The 19,419-nt window shown below is 37.1% G+C and overlaps 1 pseudogene; it reads right to left on the bottom strand.

The window, feature by feature from the left end:
* Nucleotides 1–412: 412 nt before the first annotated feature.
* The window catches only part of LOC128204446 (peroxisomal acyl-coenzyme A oxidase 1-like), a 35,883-nt pseudogene continuing 16,876 nt past the window's right edge, over nucleotides 413–19,419 (bottom strand).

Raw genomic sequence — 19,419 nt, 5'->3', positions numbered from 1 at the left:
CTGTATATATGGTAGAGCAAGAGGTACAATATCGATTGCGCAATCTTTAAACGGGTTCGTAAAGCGAAACAACGTAGATCAAGGTACCTCTATCCACGGAAAACGAATATTCAAGGCTGTAAATCTAAAAATAACATAAATTATTCACATTGCCTGCGCATTTCTGACCTTAGCGTTCCGAGCGAGCACACTACACCGACTTTTATCACAACACTTTTAATTTAATTCTGACATTATAAACCGTCCATTTACATCCGAGGTTGGATTCGATTGAAAATAACTAAGGTGCACCGATTTAGTCTAAAACCATTCGCTTTCCAGGGGCCCATCTTTCATGCCTTTTTTCCATATCTGCTGAATCACAGGAGGTGAAAGTGAGTATTTCACATCATCATAACACAGACACTGATTTTATTATTATTATTATTTACCAGATTTTACAAAATACACGTTAAAAAGTGCTTTACAAACGTCATATCACATAAAATAAAACCGGAATAACCTTTCTTTACCTATAATGCTTAAAATAAATTCCCAATTTATTGATTTCCCTACGTCTAATATTAATATTTGACAAAATCAATACAAAAAAGACGACGGGAGTTGTTGTTAGTACCACATACATATAAACAATGGATACACAATGGTAAACATGTCAGAGACAAAAATTGTATACGTTTTCACTCTCTTTCTTTTCTTAGTACGAGCATATTAACGCACAAGACGATTTGCATGGTCAATCAAGAAATAGTTTTTCACATAGTTATTTAATTGCATTTCCAATTATTATTTAAAAATAATCGGTTTACATCAAAAAACGAATTGAGTTCACTGAATTAAGTGTTTTTGCTCTATTCCATTATACATAGTTGTCTCCAAGCACATCAGTCAAATAATACTGACCAATATGTCGCCGTCATTAACTGTTTTGAAATCAGTCCTACACCCTTGGTATGGATATCTGCTCATTACAGTCTTGCAGTTGGGGTGTCAAACGTTAGCTTGCCTTCCATCAAGGGTTTCAGTGTCGTGTAGTACGAAGGCGAAACCTGCAAAACACAGAGAGTAAACTTGCAAGTAATACGATGAACGATTAATCAGATAACTGTAATGGTCAATTTGGCCGCATGCAAACTGATAAGCTCCGCCCCCTGTGTGATGTTTGTTAGAAGTTAGTTATGCATAGCCATGAACAACGATTTGTATCGCGGCATTTATATCTGCCCTGTAGGATCACTTTTTACAAACATTTATAATAGTCAAAATAATATTGAGCCTTTCACAAAAGTATTTCCTATCTGTTATTTAAATAAGGCGTCTTTTAAATGATTAGATATGTTAATGGTACTCGAACTACCTGATAACTGTACTTAACGGCATGCATTCTCGATTTAAGATAAAACAAAGTAAGGTCACTAATTCGACCTCAACACTACATCATGAATTACAACCAACGGCAAGACAAATGCTAATAATACAACTAAAACTACAAGGTCAAGTCCAGTAGTCAATTTTCTTAATATTAACCATGTTATGATAGCCATGATGCTTCCCTCTCTCTCTTTCATCATAATTCAGAATCGATATTTATATGAATAACTACAGAAACAAGCTGTCGAAAGTTTAAACTAAAGCCTTGTTTAAGGGCACAGGGTCAGCACCAACAGCATGGAACACAAAAACAAACACGCACAGAAACGGAAACATGGAACTACAGCACCAAACTCAACAAACACCACAGTACATATATACTATATAAACCACTAGTTGTGTTTATCAAGGGTTGATAGGTACCGCCTTGGAACAGTCAGTAAAATGTAAAGGGGGTTTAAACTAGTTTATGTGTACGACCTTACTTTAATCCCAACAATCACCAATAAAATAAAAACGTAAAAGGTAAATATTATCAAAGTATGAATTACTTCAGGAAACTTTACAATAAAAAAATATTAATGAACGAATAAGTAAACTTCAAGTAATTCCATGATAAGCAAACATTTCAATCAATCAATTTGTACCTCCTGTTTATTCAGCGGGGAGTCTTTGGCGTACTCGTACAGCGCTTCATACACATTGCCGTCATATCGTCCAAGGCAGCTTTCAAGCACCTCGTCACGATAGTCGAAGGAATCCACCAAAGCCACAGCATTTGGCCGGATGTCCGCAAACAAAGCCAATTGCCTATCAGCCAACATGGCTGCCTGCTGGCCCGACAGGAATCCATCCTGAAAAATGTCAATAATGAATGAAGGTTAGATAAATATAATTCAGTATTTAGATATTCATTGTTCTAAATTTATATAATTAAACTTCTATGTAATAAAATAGGAAAAGATACTGCTAAACAATATCTCACTTTTTTTCTAACCAAATTCAACAACTTACCTGCATTTTAGACAAACTGAAACATGAAAGACAGAATAAAACATACAGTGATAAAAGTATGTACTCAATTGTAGTGTAATATCATTCAATTCAGAGACTAAAACAAACCTGCAGAAAGTCGCCGAGCCTCTGTAAGATGCCGTTCACAGCAAACAGCTGACACAGGGATGTGAGAACCTTCGCCACTTTCGGGTCACTGGCACGAGCTTGGATGACACTTTGAAACGTGCGCACTGTATACAGGTAGCTATGCATCTGGTTGAATATATATATATATATATATATATATATATATTGTTAAATAGGTAATGCGACGTTCGTGGACATCAATTGTTAAGCTACATACAATAATGTTCTGAAACGGCTGTTAGTTATCGGTGCTGTTACAACTTTCGAAAAAGTCTTGGTTTAGAGTGTGTTTTATTGGAATCTGTTCCCAATGGTATGTTTATTCGGGGGAACTCAGACAGTAATTATCAATAAACTCTATTCTGGTAAGCATATATGTATATACCCTTGCTGCCTCGACCATCTGAACGCCACACAAGTTCCGGGCATCTTCCATTGAGTTCCCAGACTTAAGCAAAGACAAGAGTCGAGTTGCCGCTACCTGGATCATCCTGTTAAGAACAAAAACATTTAAAAAAAATTCAGGTTGGCCATCTGAGAAACGTACATTTTTTCCTAAATACTGGTTGAAATTTAGGTGTAACAAATAAAAGATGTTTTTGCAATGACCTCTATCAGCAAACGTACCAGACAGAAGCATGCTTGTACAAGGCATGTAATTAAGAACACGATGTTCTCCATCAGCAGACGTAACAGACAGAAGCATGCTTGTACAAGACATGTAATTAAGGACACGATGTTCTCCATCAGCAGACGTAACAGACAGAAGCATGCTTGTACAAGACATGTAATTAAGGACACGATGCTCTCCATCAGCAGACGTAACAGACAGAAGCTTGCTTGTACCAGACACGTAATTAAGGACACGATGCTCTCCATCAGCAGACGTAACAGACAGAAGCATGCTTGTACCAGGCATGTTATTAAAGACATACTATTTCCATCAGCAAACGTACCTTGCAAAAGCATGCTTATACCAGGCATGTTATTAAAGACATACTATTTCCATCAGCAAACGTAACAGACAGAAGCATGTTTTACCAGGAATGTTATAAAGGACATAATGACCTCCATCAGTAAACGTACCTGACAGAAGCATGCTTGAACAAGGCATGTTATAAACGAGTTGTTGCTCGCGATCAGCAAACGTACCTGACAGAGGCTTGTTGTTTTACCATGCATGTTATAAAGGACATAATGCTCTCTATCAGTAAACGTACCTGACAGAAAGGGCTTGTACCAGGCATGTAATTAAGGACATAATGGCCTCAATCAGTAAACGTACCTGACAGAAAAGGCTTGTACTATGCATGTAATTAAGGACTTAATGGCCTCAATCAGTAAACGTACCTGACAGAAAAGGCTTGTACCAGGCATGTAATTAAGGATATAATGGCCTCAATCAGTAAGCGTACCTGGCAGAAAAGGCTTGTACCAGGCATGTAATTAAGGATATAATGGCCTCAATCAGTAAGCGTACCTGGAGAAAAGGCTTGTACCAGGCATGTAATTAAGGATATAATGGCCTCATTCAGTAAGCGTACCTGACAGAAAAGGCTTGTACCAGGCATGTAATTAAGGATATAATGGCCTCAATCAGTAAGCGTACCTGGCAGAAAAGGCTTGTACCAGGCATGTAATTAAGGACATAATGGCCTCAATCAGTAAGCGTACCTGGCAGAAAAGGCTTGTACCAGGCATGTTATATAGGACATAATGGCCTCAATCAGTAAACGTACTTGGAGAAGCATGCTTGAACCAGGCATATTATATAGGACATAATGGCCTCAATCAGTAAACGTACCTGACAGAAGCATGCTTGAACCAGGCATGTTATTAAGGATATAATGGCCTCAATCAGTAAGCGTACCTGGCAGAAAAGGCTTGTACCAGGCATGTAATTAAGGATATAATGGCCTCAATCAGTAAGCGTACCTGGCAGAAAAGGCTTGTACCAGGCATGTTATATAGGACATAATGGCCTCAATCAGTAAACGTACTTGGAGAAGCATGCTTGAACCAGGCATATTATATAGGACATAATGGCCTCAATCAGTAAACGTACCTGACAGAAGCATGCTTGAACCAGGCATGTAATTAAGGATATAATGGCCTCAATCAGTAAGCGTACCTGGCAGAAAAGGCTTGTACCAGGCATGTAATTAAGGATATAATGGCCTCAATCAGTAAGCGTACCTGGCAGAAAAGGCTTGTACCAGGCATGTTATATAGGACATAATGGCCTCAATCAGTAAACGTACTTGGAGAAGCATGCTTGAACCAGGCATATTATATAGGACATAATGGCCTCAATCAGTAAACGTACCTGACAGAAGCATGATTGAACCAGGCATGTTATATAGGACATAATGGCCTCAATCAGAAAAGGCTTGTACCAGGCATGTTATTATGGACATAATGGCCTCAATCATTAAACGTACCTGACATAAGCATGCTTGAACCAGGCATGTTATATAGGACATAATGGCCTCAATCAGTAAACGTACCTGACAGAAGCATGCTTGAACAAGGCATGTTATTAAGGACATAATGACCTCCATCAGTAAACGTACCTGACAGAAGCATGCTTGAACAAGGCATGTTATAAACGAGTTGTTGCTCGCGATCAGCAAACGTACCTGACAGAGGCTTGTTGTTTTACCATGCATGTTATAAAGGACATAATGCTCTCTATCAGTAAACGTACCTGACAGAAAGGGCTTGTACCAGGCATGTAATTAAGGACATAATGGCCTCAATCAGTAAACGTACCTGACAGAAAAGGCTTGTACTATGCATGTAATTAAGGACATAATGGCCTCAATCAGTAAACGTACCTGACAGAAAAGGCTTGTACCAGGCATGTAATTAAGGATATAATGGCCTCAATCAGTAGGGTACCTGGCAGAAAAGGCTTGTACCAGGCATGTAATTAAGGATATAATGGCCTCAATCAGTAAGCGTTCCTGGAGAAAAGGCTTGTACCAGGCATGTAATTAAGGATATAATGGCCTCATTCAGTAAGCGTACCTGACAGAAAAGGCTTGTACCAGGCATGTAATTAAGGATATAATGGCCTCAATCAGTAAGCGTACCTGGCAGAAAAGGCTTGTACCAGGCATGTAATTAAGGACATAATGGCCTCAATCAGTAAGCGTACCTGGCAGAAAAGGCTTGTACCAGGCATGTTATATAGGACATAATGGCCTCAATCAGTAAACGTACTTGGAGAAGCATGCTTGAACCAGGCATATTATATAGGACATAATGGCCTCAATCAGTAAACGTACCTGACAGAAGCATGCTTGAACCAGGCATGTTATTAAGGATATAATGGCCTCAATCAGTAAGCGTACCTGGCAGAAAAGGCTTGTACCAGGCATGTAATTAAGGATATAATGGCCTCAATCAGTAAGCGTACCTGGCAGAAAAGGCTTGTACCAGGCATGTTATATAGGACATAATGGCCTCAATCAGTAAACGTACTTGGAGAAGCATGCTTGAACCAGGCATATTATATAGGACATAATGGCCTCAATCAGTAAACGTACCTGACAGAAGCATGCTTGAACCAGGCATGTAATTAAGGATATAATGGCCTCAATCAGTAAGCGTACCTGGCAGAAAAGGCTTGTACCAGGCATGTAATTAAGGATATAATGGCCTCAATCAGTAAGCGTACCTGGCAGAAAAGGCTTGTACCAGGCATGTTATATAGGACATAATGGCCTCAATCAGTAAACGTACTTGGAGAAGCATGCTTGAACCAGGCATATTATATAGGACATAATGGCCTCAATCAGTAAACGTACCTGACAGAAGCATGATTGAACCAGGCATGTTATATAGGACATAATGGCCTCAATCAGAAAAGGCTTGTACCAGGCATGTTATTATGGACATAATGGCCTCAATCATTAAACGTACCTGACATAAGCATGCTTGAACCAGGCATGTTATATAGGACATAATGGCCTCAATCAGTAAACGTACCTGACAGAAGCATGCTTGAACAAGGCATGTTATTAAGGACATAATGACCTCCATCAGTAAACGTACCTGACAGAAGCATGCTTGAACAAGGCATGTTATAAACGAGTTGTTGCTCGCGATCAGCAAACGTACCTGACAGAGGCTTGTTGTTTTACCATGCATGTTATAAAGGACATAATGCTCTCTATCAGTAAACGTACCTGACAGAAAGGGCTTGTACCAGGCATGTAATTAAGGACATAATGGCCTCAATCAGTAAACGTACCTGACAGAAAAGGCTTGTACTATGCATGTAATTAAGGACATAATGGCCTCAATCAGTAAACGTACCTGACAGAAAAGGCTTGTACCAGGCATGTAATTAAGGATATAATGGCCTCAATCAGTAGGGTACCTGGCAGAAAAGGCTTGTACCAGGCATGTAATTAAGGATATAATGGCCTCAATCAGTAAGCGTTCCTGGAGAAAAGGCTTGTACCAGGCATGTAATTAAGGATATAATGGCCTCATTCAGTAAGCGTACCTGACAGAAAAGGCTTGTACCAGGCATGTAATTAAGGATATAATGGCCTCAATCAGTAAGCGTACCTGGCAGAAAAGGCTTGTACCAGGCATGTTATTAAGGACATAATGGCCTCAATCAGTAAACGTACCTGGCAGAAAAGGCTTGTACCAGGCATGTAATTAAGGATATAATGGCCTCATTCAGTAAGCGTACCTGACAGAAAAGGCTTGTACCAGGCATGTAATTAAGGATATAATGGCCTCAATCAGTAAGCGTACCTGGCAGAAAAGGCTTGTACCAGGCATGTTATTAAGGACATAATGGCCTCAATCAGTAAACGTACCTGGCAGAAAAGGCTTGTACCAGGCATGTAATTAAGGATATAATGGCCTCAATCAGTAAGCGTACCTGGCAGAAAAGGCTTGTACCAGGCATGTAATTAAGGATATAATGGCCTCAATCAGTAAACGTACTTGGAGAAGCATGCTTGAACCAGGCATATTATATAGGACATAATGGCCTCAATCAGTAAACGTACCTGACAGAAGCATGCTTGAACCAGGCATGTTATTAAGGATATAATGGCCTTAATCAGTAAGCGTACCTGGCAGAAAAGGCTTGTACCAGGCATGTAATTAAGGACATAATGGCTTCAGTCATTAAACGTACTTGACAGAAGCATGCTTGAACCAGGCATGTTATATAGGACATAATGGCCTCAATCAGTAAACGTACCTGACAGAAGCATGATTGAACCAGGCATGTTATATAGGACATAATGGCCTCAATCAGAAAAGGCTTGTACCAGGCATGTTATTAAGGACATAATGGCCTCAATCATTAAACGTACCTGACATAAGCATGCTTGAACCAGGCATGTTATATAGGACATAATGGCCTCAATCAGTAAACGTACCTGACAGAAGCATGCTTGAACAAGGCATGTTATTAAGGACATAATGGCCTCAATCAGTAAACTTACCTGGCAAAAGTATGCTTGAACAAGGCATGTTATTAAGGACATAATGGCCTCAATCAGTAAACGTACCTGACAGAAGCATGCTTGAACAAGGCATGTTATATAGGACATAATGGCCTCAATCAGTAAACGTATCTGGCAGAAGTATGCTTGAACCAGGCATGTTATATAGGACAATAATGGCCTCAATCAGTAAACGTACCTGACAGAAGCATGCTTGAACCAGGCATGTTATATAGGACATAATGACCTCAATCAGTAAACTTACCTGGCAGAAGCATGCTTGAACCAGGCATGTTATTATGGACATAATGACCTCAATCAGTAAACTTACCTGACAGAAAAGGCCTGTACCAGACATGTTATAAAGGACATAATGACCTCAACCAGTAAACTTACCTAGCAGAAGCATGCTTGAACCAGGCATGTTATTATGGACATAATGACCTCAATCAGTAAACTTACCTGGCAGAAAAGGCATGTACCAGATATGTTATAAAGGACATAATGACCTCAATCAGTAAACTTACCTGGCAGAAGCATGCTTGAACAAGGCATGTTATAAAGGACATAATGACCTCAATCAGTAAACTTACCTGGCAGAAGCATGCTTGAACCAGACATGTTATTAAGGACATATTGACCTCAATCAGTAAACTTACCTGGCAGAAAAGGCCTGTACCAGACATGTTATAAAGGACATAATGACCTCAATCAGTAAACTTACCTGGCAGAAGCATGCTTGAACCAGACATTTTATATCGGAGTTGTTGCTCTCTATCATGAAACGTACCTGACAGAAGCATGTTCATACAAGTCAGTCAGGTCTTCCATCTTTATAGCTTCGTTGATAGAACTCTTAGGTTTCTGTGGTTTGTTCAGATAGCTCATGAATCCAGGTAACTGCTGGCCTTTGGAAACCTGGGCATAGACTTTCACCAGGTACCTGAAGCAATATGATCGATCAGAAATGCGTAAGTTTTTAAGATTAAAATGAGTTTGAGTCTCGGTTTAATAAAAACTGTTCCCTTTCAGCAATTTAAAGAACAACACTGTCACCATTGTATACCTGCAAGAAATTCTACTTCAAATTAAAAACAGACTCGTTAAAATGTAATTAAAGTGAATGACACGAGCCAAAATTCGTCACTAAAGCGATCATCTAACAGCTTTACCTTGCACATTGTAGGTACATAACGGTGTTTTCCCCTTCATAAGTACAGGCGGGTGTAATATGGGTCCAGATTTTTGGCAGCCCACTAGCATGTGTATATCCATGTCCTCCGCATGCTCTCCGTAGCTTGTCGATACCCTCGTTTGCGATATCTGAAGACAGAGCCTTCAGTCCTGCTGCTAAGGCGTGCAGCTAAGGAGAAAAAGGCGTTTAATATTTTTAACAGTTAATTAATGACCAACAGAGTTATTAAGTAATGATCGATCCTCGAAAAATTTGAGCCAAGCGGATTTTTACCTAAAGAAATCCTTACATCTACTTTACATCCAGTTTGAGCCAACGAGGAACTCGAGCAAAGCGTGTCATTGGCGTTGATCCTGTGCTATAAAACGGGGTTTATATTTAAACTTTCAAGTACTGTACCGGTGTCTGTAGTTTTTCATACAAATATTGACCTTGTACCTTGTACCCGTACAGAGAGTCATAGTGTTTGGCTGCAAGTCTTATCTCTGTAGCTTTCATCGTATTATTGTTTTTGAGTATAATAAAAGGAAATATCTGCCAAATGTTAAGACCTTGATTGTATTGCCCTAGCCCACTGGCCCAAGTAAACACGTTATTGATCATGCAAAGGATAGCTGTTCAGTCACATCACTTACAGACTGGTATTCCTCCATATTGCCCTTCTCAATGTCAGCTGAAACACGATTGTACTCCGCCATCATAAAGTTGCCAGTGAACTGCCAGGCGAAAGCTGCAGCGATCATCGGAAACAGCTTCTCTTGCTGGGTTTGGTAGTCAATGACCTGAGGTTCTGGACCACTAAATGGTAGATAGAGTAGGGTCATTTGAAATATATAATATGATATATGACTGACAAAGGGTTTAAAATCGTGGGCCCTTTTGACATGTTGTACGTCTTATATAATGGCTCATATGGATAGGCAAAGAATAGAAATTGCCTGCATGACATATCTTGTATCGAAATACATTACTGACGTAAAATATATTTATTGCTACATACAGTCGAACCACGTTGTCTCGAACTCCCAGGGATCGGCGAAAATACCTCGCACCTCGGTAAATTCGAGCCAAATGAGATTGTTTGCCTTAGTCTAAAAAATCGGTTCTTTAATCTAGTTCGATCTAATGGGGCTCGACTGAAAATCAATCGCAAATCTGTCTTTGAAAGTTCATGGTAATACCGCCAAATCTTAAGCTTGTAGCAAGATCAAAATCGATAATGATTACAGTCGAACCCCGTTGGCTCGAATTCGCTTGGCTCGAATTTATCGATGGCTCGAACTAAGTTTTAAGGACCGTTTATTTATACTCAAGGCAAGATTTACCGTTTGGCTCGATTTTTTCAAGGCTCGAGGTATTTTCACCGATCCCTGGGATTTCGAGCCAACGGGGTTCGACTGTATTATAAAAATGAGTATCAAAAACATTACCCTGGCCTTATTTCTGTTTGTCTCCTTACGGCACTATATCTTGTTGCTATTGTGGCGGCCATTGCACACGATATTCCCATACTTCCGACAATCATAGCACGAATGTAAACCATCGCTCCATACGCTAACTTTGCGTTTTTGGGAGCAACATAAGTGCCATCTTTTTCAACCTGAATAAAATTCAATGAACCATTATTTACACATAACACATGTAGACCATCGCTCAATTCACCAATTTTACGTTTCTTGGAGCAATATAAGTGCCATCTTTTTCAACTTAAGTACATTAGTACACACATGTAAATAGATAATAACCGAATATCTTAACTTTGTGTTTCCTTGAACAATGTAGGTCCCATCTGTTTCATTCATGATGCATTTAATATCAGCCAAACCTTTTTTAAATTTAACGAATGCAAACCGAAGCCGTAAAAACTAAATCTCCTTTTTGGATCCACTGCATTTCGAATAAGAATGCAAATGATATCAAGTTTGTTTTTTTAAATACTGACTGTATCGACTTTACTCACGGACATGGCTAAGGTTATGAAGACAGCAGGGTGTAAATTGAAAATGGAAAAGTTACCTTGGCATATCTCATGAGCATGGCGTCCCTGGGTACACGGTAGTTGTTGAATATCAGATAGCCATTATCCATTCCGTTAAACCCTAACTTGTTCCCGATATCACCAAGCTGTACACCTAGGGTTAGGTAATACAAAGAAGGACATAATATATGGGGTATATTTGTAAATATAACCAAGCTATACGCCTACATGGAGTTACAATATTGGGTATATTTGTTAATATCACCAAGCTGTACGCCTAGATGGATATGAAATACAGGGTATATGTGTTGGTATCACGAGACTGTACTCCTAGATGGAGATAAAATATAGGGTACATTTTTTATATCACCAAGCTGTACGCCTAGATGGAGATAAAATAAAGGGCATTTGTTGGTATCACCAAGCTGTACGCCTAGATGGAGATGAAATACAGGGTAAATTTGTTGGTATCACGAGGCTGTACGCCTAGATGGAGATGAAATATAGGGTATATGTGTTGGTATCATGAGGCTGTACGCCTAGATGTATATGAAATACAGGGTATATGTGTTGGTATCACGAGGCTGTACTCCTAGATGGAGATAAAATATGGGGTATATTTTTTATATCACCAAGCTGTACGCCTAGATGGAGATAAAATTAAGGTTATTTGTTGGTATCACCAAGCTGTACGCCTAGATGGAGATGAAATACAGGGTAAATGTATTGTTATCACGAAGCTGTACGCCTAGATGGAGATGAAATACAGGGTATATGTGTTGGTATCACGAGGCTTTACGCCTAGATGGAGATAAAATAAAGGGTATTTGTTGGTATCACGAAGCAGTAAGCCTAGATGGAGATGAAATACAGGGTTTATGTGTTGGTATCACGAGGCTGTACGCCTAGATGGAGATACAATACAGGGTATATCTTTATATCACCAAGCTGTACGCCTAGATGGAGATAAAATATATGGTATATTTGTTGATATCACCAAGCTGTACGCCTAGATGGATATAAAATATAGGGTATATTTGTTGGTATCACCAAACTGTATGCATAGAGGGAGAAACATATAGGGTATATTCGTTGATATCACCAGACTGTACGCATAAATGGAGAAAAATAAATGGTATATTTGGTGATATCACCAAGCTGTACACCTAGATGGAGACAGAATATGAAATATATTTCTTGATATCACCAAGCATATTTTCACGAGTGGCACAGCGGCAAGTGAAACTGTAAATTCCTGTGCTTGGGAGTGAAATACAATTGATCTGCACCGAAATTTAAAACTTAAGAAAATAGTGGATTTTATTGGCGTGATTAGGGAATTTGTGAGGGAGAAACAACGTCGTGACGTCATTTTGTTGATGTATTTTTAACAATTTAAACCCGGAAAAGTAAACGCATCATTACACGGGAACCAAAATCTGTGCAGTGAAATATCAAATTGTTATTTATACCCCTGTGACAATACCATCAATGTAACTAACATTATATTTCACCGAAAGCATAAATGAAATTGATATAATTTAGCATGATTCTAGAATAGTAGGACTATACTTTGTGCATAAATAAAAGCTGAAAAGTCGTGCATTAAAATAGACACAGCCATGAACATAAACTATTGCTTCACCATGAATTGATACTTTTATTAAGCAATACGGGAACCAATATCAAATTGGTATTTCCTCAGCAGTGAAAATAACAGCAGTGAAAATAACATGATATGTCATTGGAAACCGCTACCACTACAGCCAATTTAAGAGTTTACTTAACATCGAACAATATTTGTGTTGATAGAGATGCCACTTTAACATAAAATTGCATATGCTACATTTAGATGTTTTAATCATGATTTGAATATTGAACTTAGAAGGCACTTAAGTATTGCTCTGCATGATCGATAATGTAATTTCTGTCTACTGAACAATAATATATCTGAAATTGATTGTGAAAATCTTGCCTTTTTAGTTGTAAAAAATATACACATATAAGGAATCAATATTTGTTAAATTGGTGTGAATCTGCTGTTGATCTGAATAGTTTTATGCCCTATTATCCACAAATGACTTTAACACAATAAGAAAATTAGCAGTGTACATATTTCATCTTATGAATGGTATCAAGAAAAAAGAATAATCATACTGTAATGTTTTCATCTCATGTATAAATGTATTATGACAAACTATAAGCATTACGTATGATGTTTACTATTTGGAAATATATTTTGGGCAGGAGGCCTTTATTTACAAAATAAAATCATGACTTGACTTGGAAAGTATACAAAATGACATAATTTGATATGACGCCAGAATAGTAGGACTAAATATTTGTGCATAAATTTTAATGGTATAACAGAAAAAAACAAGCAAAAAAGGGAACAGTTTTAATATAATATGTGTTGTTGTTTTTACCTGGCATGGGTTTGTGGTCGTGTAGACTTCTGATCTGCACAACGAAAGCATGAATCCCCATGTTTTTACCCTGCGTGTTAAGTTGCGCCATTACGACAGCATAGTTACACGTCCGTCCCACTGAAATAAAGTAAGTGCACGGGAGATAATTCAATGAGCATTGTATATGTAATAAGTAATTTCTTAATGAATAATAATGGGAGGAGTGCGCATAGCAAAAGAGCCATTATCATTCATTAATATTTTTTTATGTCAGCACTCAAATGATGCAAATCATTGTATGAGGTCATTAGGTATCAGTCATCAACATTTAAAGATGCACTCTTACTCCGCATTGTATGGTTCTTATGAAGGACAGCGAGTTAAAATTGAAAGAAATGTGCAGAAAAAACGGTACGGAACGAGCCATTTTTTACGAAAATCCATGGAAACCAGTTATATAAGACAGCTGACAAAAAATAGATTGCGGATTTTTATATTTAAGTTCATAAACTCATGTTTTATGCATTTTTCTTAAACCGTTAGTAACGGTTTAAGCCATAAACATTAATTTCCGAACGGCAATATGCAAATCTGCGCTCTGATCTTTTGTCACCCATCTTTTATCATTGGTTTGCAGATATCTACGGTGAAATTTGCTCTTTCCAAGACAAAAAAATAATAAAGTTGCAAAAACGGCAAATGTGTGAGAGTCCAGCATTAACATAATGGTGAATGGATCTATCAGAAATAGCTTATTTGTTGGTTCGATTCCATAACGCAGTCTCGTATACAAAAAAAAAACATAAACATTTCGGCCATCTGATTGGGTCTTTATTTAAAGTCTTAATTCTGGTAGAACTGGGAAATTCATAAAGTATGTGTAGACATTAAAAATGTCTAATTAAAATCAAAGATATAGAGGATATTTGTTTATTTCAGTGTCAGATCGTATTTTATTTTTACGAGTGTCATAGAAAAACATATTTTCACGAGTAGCGAAGCCACGAGAGAAAATGTAGTTTTTCTATGATCACGAGTGAAATTGAATACGATCTTACATTGAAATAAACAAATTTTCTGTTTCTTTTATGCTTATTTTATGAGTTGTATTAGTTTTTTTAATTTATTTCTTAATAACCCCTTTTTTGGAAAGGGTGGTATTTACGCCGCTACCGGGGGGCGCCCCTCTCGCAAAATTATAGCTGTCATCTGTTCTATTTCCGGTTTGTTGAGAAATAGTTCTCTGCTATTCATTCTTATAGTTTATTATTTGCTCTTTTTTTAGTGCAAAGCTTTTATAAACAGATATCAATGAAGTTTTATAAGTGCACATATGTTCCAAAAAATAACGAAAACATTTTTATTTTAAGTGGGGCATGAATACATAACCAGATTACTACGCCGCTATTTATGAATGAAAATTTGGAAGGTCAAATGTGTTAGCAAAGCAAATGCGGATACTCATTGGATTTTTAACATTCTTCTTAGTTTAAGAATGCATGTGTTTCATAGTAAATTAATATTCAGTCATCTTACTGTCAGAGACCAGTCTGTTTCGCTTGAAAACAGGTTTGTTTTCCAGGTAAAGAGTGAATGCCACGCAAGTTTGTTAACAAATTTTGATGCGTGGGTGGGGTAAAAAATATCGGATTATCTGTAAATTGTTGTGTGAATTCTCCGGGAAGCTCATTTTACGTATTACAATGGCAAACAGTTCAAAATACATTTGAACGATGATATAAAATTATATTTATGTTCGAACAGTTGTTTTCGTCTGTAACTTGTTTGGTATGAAAGCAAATGTTCGAACATTCAGCTTCAAGATCAAGAAAATATTTGAAAAACGGGTTAACCTGTAATAAACGGTAAGTTTTCAATTTCCAAATATATATATTTATTTAAATTTATTAAACATTTCTTTAATTTTTAAACATTTTTTTGCCAACATGTACTGGTTCAAAGTGAAGTGTTCTGTTTTGATCAAGGCAAGTAACTACAAAGGAATTTAAGTAGTTCTGAAAGTTGATATTTTCACTCCTTATTTTGCAGTGAAAATATTGTTATTTCACTGTTAAAACCCCATATTTCATCGAAAAGCATGAAAGAAAATCCAATAACTAACACCCAGCTGGCCAGTATTTCATGGCCGTGATGGTTGGGCTGTTAATGATGAACTCCTCGGTCGCAGATCGTACGTAGCCATCGTTTCAAGCCTCGGATAAACGTCCCTGAAAACAATGCAGGACTTTTCGGATTTACAAAAACAAAACAAAAGAACACAAGTTTAACGATGTCAACGTATATTTTGTTCACGTTTATTGTGATATATCGCACGTCATAAATGTTACGTGGGAGAGCAATATTTTGCTTCGAATGAAAACAAATATAACTTTACTATTTATGCACCATTTTAAATTAAACAAAGCGCAGTCGACGTAGCCCCGCATTTAGTCTTTTATTAAGCAAAGGTTTTTTTTTCGAAAATTCTGGTTTCCCCCATCGCCCACTGACAAAGATGTAAAGTACCAGTATGGAACTACGCACAAAACAGTTCCGGCGATAACAATACATTTTTACTTTGTTTTGTTCAACTAAGGTAGGAGAAAAACATCTGCCATGGCCTCTCGTGTAAGATAGTGCAAGATAAGAATTTAAAGCATATCAAATAGTTGGATCTCCTTATCTGGGATTGAAGAAATGTTTATCAGTCGAGTGATATAAGAGACAGTACATTCTACACAGAAGTTTAAGACAGAAATCGTCAATTGTCGTACCATGTCCGACTTCTGTTTGCGCATACGTTCCGATAATCTTGAACTGTCTGGCAGGCGTCAAGTATTTCTCAATCTGTTCTGGGGTACCCTGCTTCTCTATGGTGGGCATAAACATGGACTCGTGGATGCCGAGGGGAAAGTTCTCATGACTTACTAGTGCCCTGAAAAACGAGGATTTCACTATCGCATATAATGAATATTGTGAGAAACTGTTGATTTCGGTATTAATCACCGGCTATGGTGGCCAATTTTTCACTGCAAATTGTTTGCCATGCATTTAGAGAACCGTTTATCGCTTCTTCATTAAAATCGTTAGTGTGGAGTTTCATACAGCGTTGTCAAACTGACTTACAGTAAGGTGGTCAATCATGATAGTGTCCCCAAAGATAACATGTATATAATAAAATTTAAATTAAATAATTGAATAACAATACAATAATGAATACCTTTGCCACCAAAGTAGGCTTGTCTTTTGTTCCTTAAAACATTATACTATGGAACTCCAGGGACAAACTATAATGGCAGCATTGTTTTCTGTGTTTGTTTCTTACCAATAGGGATTAACAATGCTTAAACACACACTTTTTCTCGAAAGTGAAAAACATATTCCCAATTTCTGTTTATAAAAAATGCACTTATATGAAAATTATTAAATATTTTTAAAATATTTTTTTTTTTAAAAACTTGAATTTTTCATAATAAAAATACCCCGACCCATTCCAAAAATGAAAATATGTACTTGTTAAAATGCACACGGATCAAAGTGTTCTTGTGATAAATTAAAAATCAACACGTCAATTTACCCTCTGATGTAGAAAATGTCGGAAAGGTCCTTGATATTAAGTTGCTTGATAAGTTTGATCATGTAGATGACTTTTTTATTCCAAACATCATAGAGCGTTTCCGATCCCGATTCCACCATGGCGGGAAAGATTGCATAGACTTGTCTTGAAAAACGATGTTCTCTGCAAATGCAACATTTATCCATTTAAAGGCGGTAAAATTGAAAACAAGAGAATAAAAGTGACTATAAGTTAAACTTTGTATAAATATTAAACGCTAGATTAAAAACTTAAATGCAGTTACCCTAGTAATTCGGTAAATCGAACTTATAATATAAAAAAGTATATTGATACAACTGACCTTTGGTGAAGGACATGTGTGTGTGTGTGTGTGTGCGCGCGCGCGCGTGCGTGCGTGCGTGCGTGCGTGCGTTGTCTGTGACATTTGTCTTCAAATCAGTTTGCTACTAAACAAGACCGTAGTAGACATTACCGGATTATCCAAATAGACAACGTGGTCATTCGGAATTATTCGGCATTTTCCAATGAAAACAACCTCGATGTATGTCGGTACACCAGTACGTAAAAGCTGTGCGTAGATAGAATTTTAAATTATAGTATTAATTAATTGAAGTGTTATTACGTGTATTTTGTTTCACTTAGTTTAAATTTATTGCCAAATTAATGCATGATTGCTTACATAATTAAGATTCCAAGAGTAATGTCAGTAAGTTAACTGCTAAAATAAATAACTTCGCGATCTACTGAAGCGTAGTTGGATAAAAAGATTTCTGACATTGTAAACCGTCCATTCACATCCGAGGTTGTTTTCGATGGTAAATGGCCGAAGGTATCCGATTGAAAACGAGGTACAACAACGGGGGGGGGGGGCGAAACTGGCTAAAACACAACCAGGGCCAGGGGCGAATGCAGGATTTAACTTACGGACATAACTTTTGACATGCGCCCCTCCCTCAAAACCGAATATTATTTTGTTTAAATTGTGGCAGGGGGGTTCTGAGGGACCCCCCCCCCCCCACACACACACACGAATATTTAAACAAGTTATAGTCCGAAATGGTGCATTTGGTCGTATTCTATCACATGTTTCTTCTATATTGAAATGAAAGTAGATTAAAACGATAATTCTTATTTTTTTATATTTTTTTTGGTGTGGTGGGGGGGGGGGGGCACCGGGTGCACATAAATATATTTTAATATGTCACTGTTTGTTTAAAGACGACAACCCATGATGCACGTATCCAACTAAATTTTTATTTTTCAAAAATTTAGCTAACTCTGACTTGTCTTTTTTTATTTTTACGATCTTAAAAGTATAATTGAGGTATTTTAAGTTATAAATCATGATTTGTTTTATGAGCCTTTAAATACTATTATTTTTATATTTCTTATCGAGACCATTTCTAATAATAACCTTGATATATACGAACTAATTTTCGAACCACGAAACGCAATGGTTAAAGGCCCATTAGCTTAAGTTTATTTGTATTGTAAATAAATCTGATATTATTGTTTTAACCATATGATTGTGATAAGTTTAAACATTAAATAACTGTATAAATGAAAATATATATATATATATATATATATATATATATATATATATATATATATATATATATATATATATATATACAAAATCCTCGGTACTTTTTTCGGCCTACAGTTGGGGACCGTATTCCTCGGTAGACAGATACATTCCTAGAGTGTAATGTATAAATCACAATTGATATTTTTGGTGGAATATGTCAACATTGGAGCGAAAATGTTGACATCCAAATGTTGTTGTTTATAATAAGTCATCTGCCTTTTAAACAATGTTATATGTTATGTCGTCTCATTCCGTTATTTCAAGCTAAAGCCAACTGTATAAAAACCGTTAATTGTTTGGTTTGGTCAAAGTTAGCCGAAAGATTCATTGATTGGTCAATTTTCATCCAGGTATAAATCAAATCAAAACCCAATCAAATAGTTTAGATATGCAAACCAGCCAAAAAGATAACCATTTGATAACATATTCAGAGTTATACAATAAGCAGAAGGGAGTTAATAAGAAGCGTTCATGAGGCCTGGTGTAACCAATAGTACTTCTTTTATCTGATATTATAAACAAGTACACTGGCGGGCCTTTAAGGCGTTGACATACGAATGTTAAAATCGGGAACTTCAAGTTCAACAACTAGAACGCGGAAGTAAGTAACTAATCTAATTGTTCGACCTACACGTTAGTTGTCTGATATTTTGTTTATACAGTTTGGATTGCTTTG

This window comes from Mya arenaria, chromosome 10 (genome assembly GCF_026914265.1).
Source record: "Mya arenaria isolate MELC-2E11 chromosome 10, ASM2691426v1".
NCBI classification, from domain to species: domain Eukaryota; kingdom Metazoa; phylum Mollusca; class Bivalvia; order Myida; family Myidae; genus Mya; species Mya arenaria.
The sequence above is the reverse complement of the archived record's forward strand: the minus strand, read 5'-3'. Positions and strand labels throughout refer to the sequence as shown.